Raw genomic sequence first — 14,221 nt, 5'->3', positions numbered from 1 at the left:
AAAAATATTTTTTTAAGATATCAGGTTTAATGGAAGTTTTGACATTTCACAACAAAACATGTTTATTTATTGTTTATGTACAATATTAAAACAAGTATGACTGGTCATTGTATTCAGTTTTGACTACTGATTCATGTGATATATATTTAGTTTATATTTATTACACAACATTGTCCAGTTTATCAGACAAGTTTTGATGTCAGTTGTATTATTCCAGGGTGGATGGACAGCATTAATATGGGCTGCCAGGAGAGGACACCTGGAGATCTGTAGACTCCTCATTGATACAGGATGTAAGATCGACATCACAACAGTATGTTATCTACTTAGTCTGATCACATTACTATTAATCTACACTAAATCATGTTGTTAATTAGACAGGTTTAATGAACAAATATTTGTAATAATTATATAAAGTGGGGTCTCATTTTACTCGTATTATTGTTCTGAGTCAGAAAATATTCCTCCTTTTCATGTTTCTTAAAAAAAAATATTTTATTAAAATGATCAATTATACTGAATCTACACTAATTCCTGTTGTTAACTAGACAATTTTAACGAGAAATATTTGTAAGAATCATATAAAGTGGGGTCTCATTTTGTTTGTTTTGTTCTACTGAATCCATTGATATAATTATTTTACACATTTCTTGAAAAAAATATTTTTATTAGATATCAGGTTTAATGGAAGTTTTGAATTTCACAACAAAACATGTTTATTGTTTGTTTATGTAGAATATAAATACAAGTGTGACTGGTCATTTTATTTTGTTTTGACCACTGATTCATGTGATATATATTTTGTTTATATTTATTACACAACATTGTCCAGTTTATCAGACAAGTTTTGATGTCAGTTGTATTATTCCAGGTGTATGGATATACAGCATTAATGTATGCTGCCAGGGAAGGACACCTGGAGATCTGTAGACTCCTCATTGATACAGGATGTAAGATCGACATCACAAATGTATGTTATCTACTTAGTCTGATCACATTACGATTAATCTACACTAAATCATGTTGTTAATTAGACAGGTTTAATGAACAAATATTTGTAATAATTATATCAAGTGGGGTCTCATTTAACTCGTATTATTGTTCTGAATCAGAAAATATTACTCCTTTTCATGTTTCTTAAAAATTTTTTTTTTATTAAAATGATCAATTATACTGAATCTACACTAATTCCTGTTGTTAATTACACAGTTTTAATGAACAAATATTTGTAAGAATCATATAAAGTGGGGTCTCATTTTGTTTGTTTTGTTCTACTGAATCCATTGATATAATTATTTTACACATTTCTTGAAAAAAAATTTTTTTTTTAAATATCAGGTTTTATGGAAGTCTTGACATTTCACAACAAAACATGTTTATTTGTTGTTTATGTAGAATATAAATACAAGTGTGACTGGTCATTTTATTCAGTTTTGACCACTGATTCATGTGATATATATTTTGTTTATATTTATTACACAACTTTGTCCAGTTTATCAGATAAGTTTTAATGTCAGTTGTAGGATATGTTGTATATTATTGATATTGACAACAAAGTATTGTACATAATATTTACATGTTATTTGGTTATATTATAGAGCAATGGAGAAACACCTTTACATTGTGCTGCTAAGGGGGGACATCTACAGACCACAAGATGTCTAGTAGAACAAGGAGGTGCCAGTCCCTTGATTAAATCACATGAGGTAATATTTTATAGTATATGACCAGTGTTCAACTATTAAGTAATGAATCACTAAAATGATGTATAAGATATGGTTGGATTTTATTTAAAGGCTATAGTTAAAAGTCATATGATTATTTGAATTGAACTTAAAAAGTTTGCTGTAATTAAAGTCTGTGTAAACAAACAAACTGTCAAACAAAACTTACACCTGTCTGTTGTCATGACAATTATAACAAAGTTATGTGATAATATCAAAACAGTCTAAGCAATGCATTGACATTCGTTCACCATGTGTTTATATAATTATTTAAACAGATGCGAGGTGGGCAATGACAGATAATCTTTAAGATGGGTGAAACAAACTTAAACACTACTAGACAATATTTATATGGATTCAATAAGGGGGGAAAATGCTTAATCATTTCATATTGTTGGCAGTAGGAAATTATTTAATGCAATAATTTGAAAGAGATGATCCTATGGAAATTTCTACAAATCTGTCTAGAGATAAATGTCATCTTGTCATAATTTATTTATTTCCTTATTTGAACAATCACTAAAAACTATGAAATGCTGTAAAAAAAATATATATACAGATCTAGGTGTACATGCCGGGGTATACAGATATAGGAGGATGTGGATGGGGTATACAGATATAGGAGGGTGTGGATAGGGTATACAGATATAGGAGGGTGTGGATGGGGTATACATATATAGGAGGGTGTGGATGGGGTTTACAGATATAGGAGGGTGTACATAGGGTATACAGATATAGGAAGGTGTGGATGAGGTATACAGATATAGAAGGGTGTACATGGGATATACAGCTATAGGAGGGTGTGGATGGGGTATACAGATATAGGAGGGTGTGGATGGGGTATATAGATATCGGAGGATGTGGATGGGGTAAACAGATATCGGAGGGTGTGGATGAGGTATACTGATATAGAAGGGTGTGGAGGGGTATACAGGTATCGGAGGGTGTTCCCTAAATTCCATTCTCAATTTTACTTAAAAATGTTTATTTATTGTGATTTTAAATAATTCCTCATAAATGTGTATGTTTCAGTTAAAAATGTTTAAGAATGCAAGTTCTTATTATTGCGATATTTACCTAGTCACATTATTCGCATTCAATTATTTCTGAATTTACAGTACTGTACATGTATAAAGTTTGAGTGGTTTACAATAGGCAATATATGTGTAATGGAACTTTACGGAAGAAAAATAAATAAGCGAAGACAATGATAGAAGTCTCATCTGTGTCTTATTTTGATAATGGAAATGGCAATACTTTATGATTACATGTATCTGTATATTTAACAGGACTGAAAGTATGTTTTTTATCCAAATACAGTCTAATCATCTATTAATGGAACATACTTGTACAAGTTTAACTTTTACTGGGATTCATGTTTAGTATCAAATTGTTGCTTTTATATATGTTTATTTTCTTTAAATATTTCTTTATGAGTCCTTGTGCATGTTTCGTGTGTTTTACACCAATCAAGTTTGATTGAGCTATTGATATATTTTTGTCTTTTTTTTTCTGCATTGTCTACAGAGTTTGAACTTGTCAATTGCTGGTATTCATTGATATCTACATGTCATGCATGTATACTTAAAAGCTAGTCACTCATGTTGACCGACACTCTTTGCCTTATACATGTAGTAGATTCTTTTAAATATATTGCAAGAATATAAAAATCCTAAATTTAGCTGTTGAATGTACATGAAACTATCCGTAACATTAGAATTAAAAGTACAAGGTACCACCTTCTATTGAACAATCTGCATCTCAAACTTTGAACCTGTATTCACCACTGCATGTTTCATTTATCATTATTTACATAATTTTCTAAGGATTTCTCAGGGTTGAATTTTTTTTCTGGTTTCTTTTTTATTGAATTTTGTACTGCAGCACCCTCAATTGTTAAAGGCAGTACAATTTTCAAGACGAGCATTTCAGCTAAATGACTATGTTGTATGAAATTTGCTCATAGTTGTAGGCCTTACACTGACCTTGAGTTTTTGACTTTTACGTCATTTAGTCATGTTAGTTGCTTACTCATGTTTGGGAGAGTTGTCTCATTAGCAATGAAACCACATTTTTTTAATTTTGTATGTACCCATACATGTACATGATATCTTATGCCCTTTCTTATTCTGATACATGTATATGTTAATGTCACAGAAAAACTCTCAAAAACATGATTAATATTGTCTGATTGGCAATCATACCACATCTTCTTTTTTATATTTACTATGTCACATTTTATGTCCCAGTCTCTCAACATGCTCAAGCTAAAGCTTATGTTGTTCTTATTTGGTTGTTGTCTGTCATTATTTGTTTATTTGTGTATTAAAGGTAGCATAACTCATGTACAAATGTAATTGTATGTATAAATGCAAATGATAAAGAGTTTTACTTATTGTTGAAAGCGGTACAGTAACTTATAAAAATTGTGATAAACATGATGAAAGAACCAAGAACTTTCATAAAAATCTGTAATCAAACTGGCCTAATTACTCACGAAATTGTAATGAAAGTACAGTGCATAAAAATAAATATTTAATCAAATTAATGTTTTGATACACACGCTTGACAAAAAATTAATGGATGAAGTTACTGTTCAAATGTTGATACTGCTGTTCTTATGAACATAATGTAAAATTACAGATATCTATAACAATTAGCCCTTTTATGTTGATCTTCTGTTCGTAATCAACTGCACATGTAATTTTTCCACTATACAGGTACAACATTGTACAACGTACATGTATATGTGCATAAATTCTTTTTAATCAAATTGTACTTGTTTAGATTAATCTCTGTCTGACATGTCTGTGTTCATGTTGAAAATAAGAACTGTTCATCTTTGATTATCCTTTACTAGTGTTGGATAATCGGTTGAAATTACCAACCGATTATCTATTACAATCGTTTGACAGCAACCAACCGACTATCGGTTATATTCGCATCAGAATACTTTGCCCTTTTTTTAAATGAAATCATGCATTTTAGTCTCATTGGTCATGTCTAATGTGCATATTCCATTTCATTGCAGAGTTTTATATGTTAATATTTGATCTTCTGTTTCCTTTTCATATTTTATTTAGCAATTATAAAAATGAATTAATTAGAATCCAGATTTAGATTGAACATATTTTATCTCATAATTACAACATTAATTACCAAGAGTGACACTAACTTTTCTAAATTTCAATGGTGTAACTCACATTATAATTTCAATAACTTAGCAGTATAAACATTTGAATGTTTCACAGTAAGAAAAGATATGTATAAAGTATTTTACTTTAAGAAATTTAAGATTAACAGAAAAAAATAAAACAATGCATTTGCATTGAAATATATACAGTAAACAAAGAGGATCCAGCCAATGTCTGTTAATTCGTGTAGAATGTTTTTTTTTCACTTTATGATCATCATTTTTCTGTCAATTGTGTCAAGCGAGCGTCTGAACTTATAATTGCAAAAATGCGGAATTATTACATAGTTGAACCGTATCCGATCCGTGATTCTAATGTATTTCAATGGCGGACAAATTTAAGAAAATTTACAAACATAAACGATGTTTGACAAGCAATTTGGGAAGGAATATGACGCTTTTGACGCTACTAATGGATAAAACATTAATAAAAGGCAATTTGCGACACGCTCTAATGAAGTAAGGAAATTATTTTGTCTAAAATCTGAAGGATTTCATGTACGCTCTCAAGTAACAAGTATCCGGAATGGAGAGAGTATTTCATACAAAGTTATTTATTTTAAAGATCAATCTGTATATATATAGTCAATACTTTTGTCACGTTTTAAAGGGGAAAAAATGGTTTTGTCTTTAATTATAGGATGTTTGACATTGTTATTGTCATCCACTGATATTTTTTGTTGCAATTTGTTTGACTGAGCAAATAAAATTCAAACCGCAAACGGACCGGAAGTTGAAAAAAGTCCGGAAACTATAGAAACAATCGATTGAACAAAATCCCAATCGATTATCGACATCGTGAGGCCCAACCAACTGATTTCCGACTTATTCCGATCATCGGAACAACACTATCCTTTACAGTTGTGGAACAATCTCTACGAGGCTGCTACAAGATATTGAATTACTTTATAGACTTGAGGGTTTTTGCTTTACACATGTTTCCATTTGTAGGTTCCAGGGATGGGGTAATCGTAATTTGTAATCGTAATCGATTGTAATTGATTACATTTTTTCCAGTAATCGACAGTAATCTGTAATCGAAGACATTTTCGATTACATGTAATTGTAATTTAATCGATTACAACAAAAAATATAATGTAATCATTGATTACTTTTCGATTACATTTCGATTACTTTAGTAAAATAGTTTGATGAAATATAACCTATTTTAAATGAAAATATGTATGTATTCTATATTTATCACTTTGTAGTACAGATGAAATAGAATGTATTGATATGACTTAAAGAGTTTTATATCAACTGCCTAATTTTTATTTATTGTCTCAAGCTGCATTATGTTCAACCACATCCCCTACCAAAATTTTGAAACAAAAGCATGCATGTGCTTGTCAATAATTCATGACCTTTTATATTAATATAAAAAATAAATTTGAAATAAGAAAATAGATTTAAAATAAGTAATGTTAGGTTCTGTACTACACTAAAGTAGAAAGGTAGTAAGCTTATTTCTTTAAAATTCCATAAAGCATAGAATAGATAAACAGTTGAATTCTTATAATATTATGATATACATATATATCAAAATTGAGAAAGTACACAATGAACGAATGGCTTTGCATTGAATTCATTTTAGAAATAGATACATTTATCTCTCTTTGACACTATAAATATATTTTGTTTGTACATGTAATTTGATTAGACAATAAAAAAAAGTCTTAAAAAACTTCTTGTCTTTACTAATTATCAAATGATCAATCTCTTCTAATCAATAAGATAAAGACTTTGTTTTTAGTTCAATAACTGCAAAAATCAATGTCTAATTAATTAAGAGGGATATTAACATTATTTTGCCCCAGGTTATAAATTGTACTCCATTAACAGTTTTATAACCTATAATTAGGGTGGTTATCCAAACAACAGGATTAAATTATGGATCTAATTATTAATTTTGATCTTTAAAATTAGGTGAACAAATACATTATTCTATCTTATTATTTTTTTCAGAGAAAACTTCCAACCTTGTAATTAACTATGCAAAAATGTACCTGTCTTTAATAAGTTAAAACAATAAAGCTAACTAAGTCAGTATAAAAGAAAAAAAATTGAGAGAAAAACTTTGATATAAATAAGTACTTAATGTCAGCTCTCATTCATGTTGAAAGAAAAAGTTTTTTGTTAATTTCTGATCCTCAGTAACAGATTCCTTCTAGAAAACAACTACCAACTTATAATTTGGAAACAATGCTTCAAATACTGATTTTGTAATATTTCCACTATACAAATGTTGAAGGATGTAATTGCCAGTAATTGAAAAGTAATGTAATTACTTTTGATAAAGTAATCGAGGGCAATCAATTACATACAAAAATCTGAGTTATCGATTATTAATTGATTGCACATAAATCACTCATGTAATTAATCGATTACATTTGTCAGTAATCGTGCCCATCCCTGGTAGGTTCCGTTAACGTTAATTTTACAATTTAACAGTCAATTAGCCATATCTTTCACTTTCTGCATTCTATTAATGGAGGGTTTTCTTTCTGTCCAGAAAAAACAGGCAAGAAAAGATGGGTGTCAATAACTGTGTCCTCCTTTCACCTTTAAGCTGAGTCTTACTAGTATTTTTAATCATTTTTAACATGCTGTTTGACATCTTCATGATCACACTGTGGAATGTCTGGTTGGAAAGTTAACTTTATTCCATTTCAAAAAGTTATGTTGCCCTAAACACATTGTTGTCCATGTTTTCTGGATGACAATAAAATATGTGTTGAAAAAGAGGAATTTTGACACAAAGCTTGTGGATTACCAACTGTTCATAGATCCTGCAGTCAGGTATTGCATTGTACATGTAAGGCTTATCTTTTGCACTTTTGTTCTCATCATTGTCATCTTGAACCTGTAATAAAAAAAAGTAACAATTGACAATTGTGTACACAAAAAAAAAATCCAGTAAGCAGTATAACAGTATTACTGATACAAATATTTTTCATATACATGATATATATATAAACATGAAGGACTTATATTGTAATCCAAGTTTTCATGCAAAAGTTCTGTGAAAAAAGATGTGTTAAAAACTTAACAATATCCACCTAACATTTTTGTAAAAGATTCATAAACTATCTATATTTTTAACAAGTTTTTGCAAAATAAAAAAAAACTCCGCCACATTATGTATGTATGTAAATATATGTTCCTGCCTCGTTTGAATTGTTTTACATTGTAAATTCAGTGTTTTTGATAGCTGACTATGCGGTATGGTCTTTGCTCATTGTTGAAGGCCCGTATCATGACCTATAGTTGTTAATTTGTGTGTCATTTTGTTCTCTTGTGGAGAGTTGTCTTATTTGCAATCATACCACATCTTCTTTTTTATATAGTTAATTTAATTTAATTCAAACCAAAACAAATTTAAATTATATGCTTGTTTCCAGCCTTCAATTTGAAACAAAAGTTTCAGGTAGGTAATTCGCCTTTTCCCGAATCTATATATAAGACCTGGGGTAAATGGTAATCTTATTGTTCGTAGACCAAAATGAAAATAAAGCCACATCATTGGATGGAATTCAAATATTTAGTATGTGTTAAGCCAATCACAACTTTTTGGTGAACGCTTTTAAAAATATTACCAAGAATACATAAGATTCCGAAACGACAAATCTATTTTATGTCTTATTTTTTTTAAATGATTATACAGGTACATTGCAGAACATTGAATCTTCTAACTTCAAAGCCCATACCAAATTAGCATTAAACACCATATAGTAACCCAGTGTTCACGTTCCGCAGGGTCTCTCAGTGGTGGATCCACAAATTTTCCCAAGTTGGGGCCCACTGCACTGACTAGTTACCTAAGAAGGGCCCTGCTCCAGTCCTGCTTCAGTGATCACCTATATAAACAAATAGATTTCCTCCAGAAAAGGTGGACCCAGAAGGTAGGCTGAATAATTATAATTTTAATTTTCCTTTTTAGGCCACACCAATTTAATGTCTTGTTCTACGGATTTTTGGACTCCAAAAGTTGGGGCGAGCGAGCGATTTGAAAATTTTAATAAAAAAATATTTAATTTGCAATTTTTGTCGAGCCTGCAACTTTTGTTGCAGAAAGCTCGACATAGGGATAGTGATCCGGCGGCGGTGATAGCTAACTTCTTAAAAGCTTTATATTTTAAAAGGTGGAAGACCTGGATGCTTCATACTTTGTATATAGATGCCTCATGTTACGAAGTTTCCGTCAGTCACAAGTCCAATGTCCTTGACCTCATTTTCATGGTTCAGTGACCACTTGAAAAAAAAGTTCAGATTTTTTGTAATGTTGAATTCTCTCTTATTATAAGTAATAGGATAACTATATTTGATATGTGCGTACCTTGAAAGGTCCTCATGTCTGTCAGACAGTTTTCACTTGACCTCGACCTCATTTCATGGATCAGTGAACAAGGTTAAGTTTTGGTGGTCAAGTCCATATCTCAGATACTACAAGCAATAGGGCTAGTATATTTGGTGTATGGAAGGACTGTAAGGTGTACATGTCCAACTGGCAGGTGTCATCTGACCTTGACCTCATTTTCATGGTTCAGTGGTTATAGTTAAATTTTTGTGTTTTGGTCTGTTTTTCTCATACTATATGCAATAGGTCTACTATATTTGTTGTATGGAATGATTGTAAGGTGTACCTATCTAGCGGGCAGATGTCATGTGACCTTGACCTCATTTTCATGGTTCAGTGGTCAAAGTTAAGTTTTTGAGTTTTGGTCTTTTTATCTAAAACTATATGCCATAGGTCATCTATATTTGGTGTATGGAAATATTTTATGATCTTTATGTCAGTCGCGCAGGTTTTATTTGACCCAGACCTCATTTTCACGGTTCATTGCACAGTGTTAAGTTTTTGTATTTTGGTCTATTTTTTCTTAAACTATAAGTAATAGGTCAACTATATATGTTGTATAGAAGCATTGTTAGCTGTACATGTCTGCCTGGCATGGTTCATCTGACCTTGACCTCATTTTCAAGGTTCATTGGTCTTTGTTTAGTTATCTAGGTTAATGTTAAGTTTATGTGACAGTTGTATTAAAGCTTTATACTTAGGACTATCAACATACATGTAATATCAATGATTAGTATAGAAGGCGAGACATTTCAGCGTGTGCACTCTTGTTTTAGGTCATGTACAATGTAGGTGAAGCATGAAAGATAAAAGGCGAACGATTATAATTTTTTTTTGTAAACATAAAATATTAGATTTTCTAAATATTAAAACTTGATTTAACACTTGTACTCTGACATTTCTTTAATTCATGAAGTGTTTTACCCTGTACACCAAGAAATAAATGAATAATTAGATGTGGTCTATGTACATGTTTGTGTGCCAAAGAGACTTTAACCATGTTAATGTTAACACATATCATTTACTTTTATATTATTCAGAATGTGTGGACCCCTCTTTTAGAAAAGTTGTTTCAAATATGATGTAGTTCTCCTCTTTTTAAGTAAAAAATTCTCAGCTTTTCCAAGGATTTGTATAGTAGCACTATACAAATCCTTGGTTTATTCTATTTTTCTTTTCTATAACAATAAAATAACCCCTGACTTTAGGGAGGGTTCCTCCCAACCTGATTATAACAAATTCAAGTCATTGTTCTGCCTTTTACACATACTAGGGCTATGACCCCGACTAAACAGCAAGCTATAAGGACATAAGCAACCCCAACATTACTAGTGTACACAATTCAAACAGGAAAACCAACAATCTAATATATATATACAAACTGAGAAATAACAGGCTATGAACCACATCAACATACTACTGAACAACAGGCCCCTAAATCAATCCTGACAGGTACATAAACAAGCAGCGAGTATGGGTAGTTTTGTTCTGCCAGCATACAATATATTTGCAATATATTTGCAACTGAAGCCAACTGTTCTTTAGAAGTTCTGACAACGAACATATTTTGATGTGGAATGTAAGTAAGGGGAAGGCAACCGACATACAGGCATGTTTTTCCTGTTATATATTTATATTGGAGTACTCCACACTTGAGCAATCTTACTAATAAACCAACAAACGTTTAGTCTATACTAATAAGTTAGTTTAAAAGATATACCAGACTACCAACGGGACAAATATTCACCAAGATGATTCATTATTTTACCTACTATCATTTAGGGGAACGAAACTTTGTTATGGATCTCAAATTAGCAATAAAAGCGTAAGGAATAGTCCAAATTTTGAAATGAAAAATGTTATATATCTTGATTATCATAAATCAACGAAGCAACGAATAAACAGTTAAAAGTAATTTTGGGTTGAATGATTGTTTAAAGAAACCAATGATTTATCACCAAGTGGATTTTTTTAATGCATTTTCTTTGACACTATGTTATGGGCGGGTTGAACATTCGAAAGCATGCCCATTCCTTATGTCTATATCTAAATATAAAACCTGTAAATCGGAAGATTTATTAAGTTCGTCCATGTTTGTTGTTCGTTCAATTCTTATTTAATCAATTGATTAACATGCTTGATCTGGTTCATGTGAATACATACCATATAGTGTTGGTTGTTATCAATGTTGAAAGGCCTTTGATGACCTTTTCTCACAAACTTCAAAATCAAGTATTCGGAAAATATCATCGGGATTTTTAACCAACAAAACTTGAGATAAACTGTCATCGATATGACAATAAAATCGAAAGAATGACTAACAGTATTTATAAACACGACACAGAGAACTAAAGACGCAGTAACACGAACCTTACCTTTATTAGTAAGTTTCATAAAAAAGGATCTGAATTAAAACTACAAAAATTAAAACAACAAGGGATGAACATCATCATGTAGACTTAAAGCGTTGTTAGTATCAAAATACGTAGTTTCCTGTGTTATGCGCTAACCATCAAAAGTGTCCTCAGTGGACATAGGCTATGCTTTTCTAACACAAACAAGAAGTTAAAAATAATGTTTGCATTACACCGTGTTAATTGTATCTATTCTTTGGACTGTAGAATTTCTTACCTGAACATTCTTATCTGAAATGTAAAACACATACCTTCAATGTATGAAAATAGGTATCAGAAAAAAACTTTCCGATGAATATTGTGTAAAACGATTTTTTGTGTCTGACGCAAATATAAGATATCAAGATTGTATCTATAATGAGTTTATTAACTGCAGATAATATTCTGTAATTGTATTGACTTCATTTTAATCGGCTTTCATAGCCGATTTTACGTACTGGATGATTTTATTGTTAAAGGCTGTATAGTTGCCTAAATTTGTTTATGTTCACTTCATTTAAACTTTGGTTTAAAGTTGTCTCATTGGCAATCATTCCACATCCCCTTGTTTCTATACTGATCAGTATATCTAAAATACAGTCATCTAGTGTCAGTATGAATCAAAAATATCTAGAATAAACAAAACAACAAAACAAAACAACAAAAACAAACCATCATTTATCATAAAGTTTGAATGCTTTTTTAGTGTTATCGCAAAATAAAAATTACAGTAAATTCTTGTAATCCAAGTTAACAAAACTAAAATTAGGAACATCGTCTTAAGTTCAAAAGGAGCAACACCGGTTGCGTAAATTGAGCGTCAATGTGTTTTTTGACAAATATTATAAATCAGTTTTATTGGGAAAAAATATTCTAAAAAAAGGGGATAATTCATTTGTAACCCAGCTTACTGTTCATGTAATTTGGATATTTTGTAAACTTACTTTTGATTGAAACAGTGCATGATGTGACAGCTGAAGTACTTCTGCAGACGTATTCTCCACAATCAATTTGAGACACGTTTTTAATAGTCAACCAATGTTCTTGTCTTCCTTTATTAGCTGTTTTCATTAGCTTTCCATCCTTGAACCATTCTACAGTCGCATCAACATTTAAACTGCATTTTAATTTGATAGTAGATTTTTGGTTTGCAGAGATATCTTGTAAAGAACTAGTAAATTCAGGAGAAATCACTGAAATTACAAAAAGTTATAACTAGAATGATGTTCGAATAATTAATGAGGGAATCGATAACGATAACGAAGTATATTTTAAAAATTCTTCCTATTTGTACTAACTATATGAGATGAGGGACAACGATTTAGATTTTTCATTATTACTCTGATCATAGAAAATCTTATAAAACTACATACTGTAAGGACAATCGAGCTTATGCACATACAAGCACAATCTTCAAATAATCTAAATACTAAACAATTTGGTCTTGATTCAAATAAAAAAAAATATGCAAAATATAGAGCAAAGACAACAAAAATATAGCTATGGCCTCATTCGTTCCGGTCTTACATTGGCTATGCCTGTTGCCCAATCCAAATCATTTTATTTGAAAAATATTCTATTTAAACTATATCTAGGTAGGCAAAAAGAGCTTTGAGATTAAACCTAGTCGACTGCTTTTCTTAAAAATTTGTCTGCATTACGTCTTTTAAGTTCTTTTTGATAGACATAACCTTGTGATTAGATCTCGGACTCAAAATAGTAAAGTAAAAATAAATTAAAAAAAAGATGCCATGATAGTTAACATTCTTTCTTTGCTTTAAAAAATACTTTTTTACTAGATTCTGTTAATGCAGTAATTCTTTTGAAGTGATTGATCTTTTCACACGTGCAATGTGCTTGTAGTAACAAGTATTCAGGTGCATATAAACACACAAAACATGATATCTCTTCTTTTTTCATATATCGAAAACATTTCATAATTGTTTGAATTAATGCGACTCTCAAGTGAGAGGTTTAGCTAGATATAAAACAAGGATCAATCCATCCTTTTCTAAATGAGAAAATGTCTGTACCAAGTCAGAAATATGGCAGTTGTTATCCAGTCATTTGATGTGTTTAAGCTTTTGATTTTTCCATTAAATTAGGGACTTTCCGTTTGGAATTTTCATCGGAGTTCAATATTTTTTTTATTTTACTTTTTGTTACGTTCTTTTCTGAAGAGAACGAACGGAACCCCCATCATACTGAATAGTACAGGCTTAACCTATTCACATATTTGAATAAATAATAAAAAAATGTTTTTCTTTAAACACTTTTAAAAATGTTCTACCAGTGGATTTTTCAAAACGATCTTAAATAAACCGATGATTTATTGTATATTTGTCCTTTTCTTATTCGCACGTGTAACGATCTGGCCACCGATGAGACCAAGCGCTTCAAACTACGGGAAGTTACTGGCGTTGTTACAATAGACTTGCTTATGTTTTTCGTCCACACTATTTCGCCATTTGATTTGACAGTCTTTTTATATAACTTAACTTGAGTGATTTACCATTTGGTAGTTTTGTATTCTTTTTTATACGATGCCTTTGTT

The 14,221-nt window shown here is 30.7% G+C and overlaps 1 protein-coding gene across 1 annotated transcript in view; it reads left to right on the top strand.

Moving 5' to 3' along the window:
* The first annotated feature begins 1,604 nt into the window (after positions 1-1,604).
* The window catches only part of LOC143054667 (uncharacterized), a 232,286-nt gene continuing 219,669 nt past the window's right edge, over positions 1,605-14,221 (top strand). Inside the window, exon 1 of the mRNA XM_076227688.1 lies at positions 1,605-1,706. The gene's annotated coding sequence lies outside the window, so the exon portion shown is untranslated. The remainder of the gene's footprint in view (positions 1,707-14,221) is intronic.

The sequence above is a fragment of the Mytilus galloprovincialis genome, chromosome 12 (assembly GCF_965363235.1).
Source record: "Mytilus galloprovincialis chromosome 12, xbMytGall1.hap1.1, whole genome shotgun sequence".
NCBI lineage: Eukaryota > Metazoa > Mollusca > Bivalvia > Mytilida > Mytilidae > Mytilus > Mytilus galloprovincialis.
This window is presented reverse-complemented; position numbering and strand designations above follow the sequence as displayed.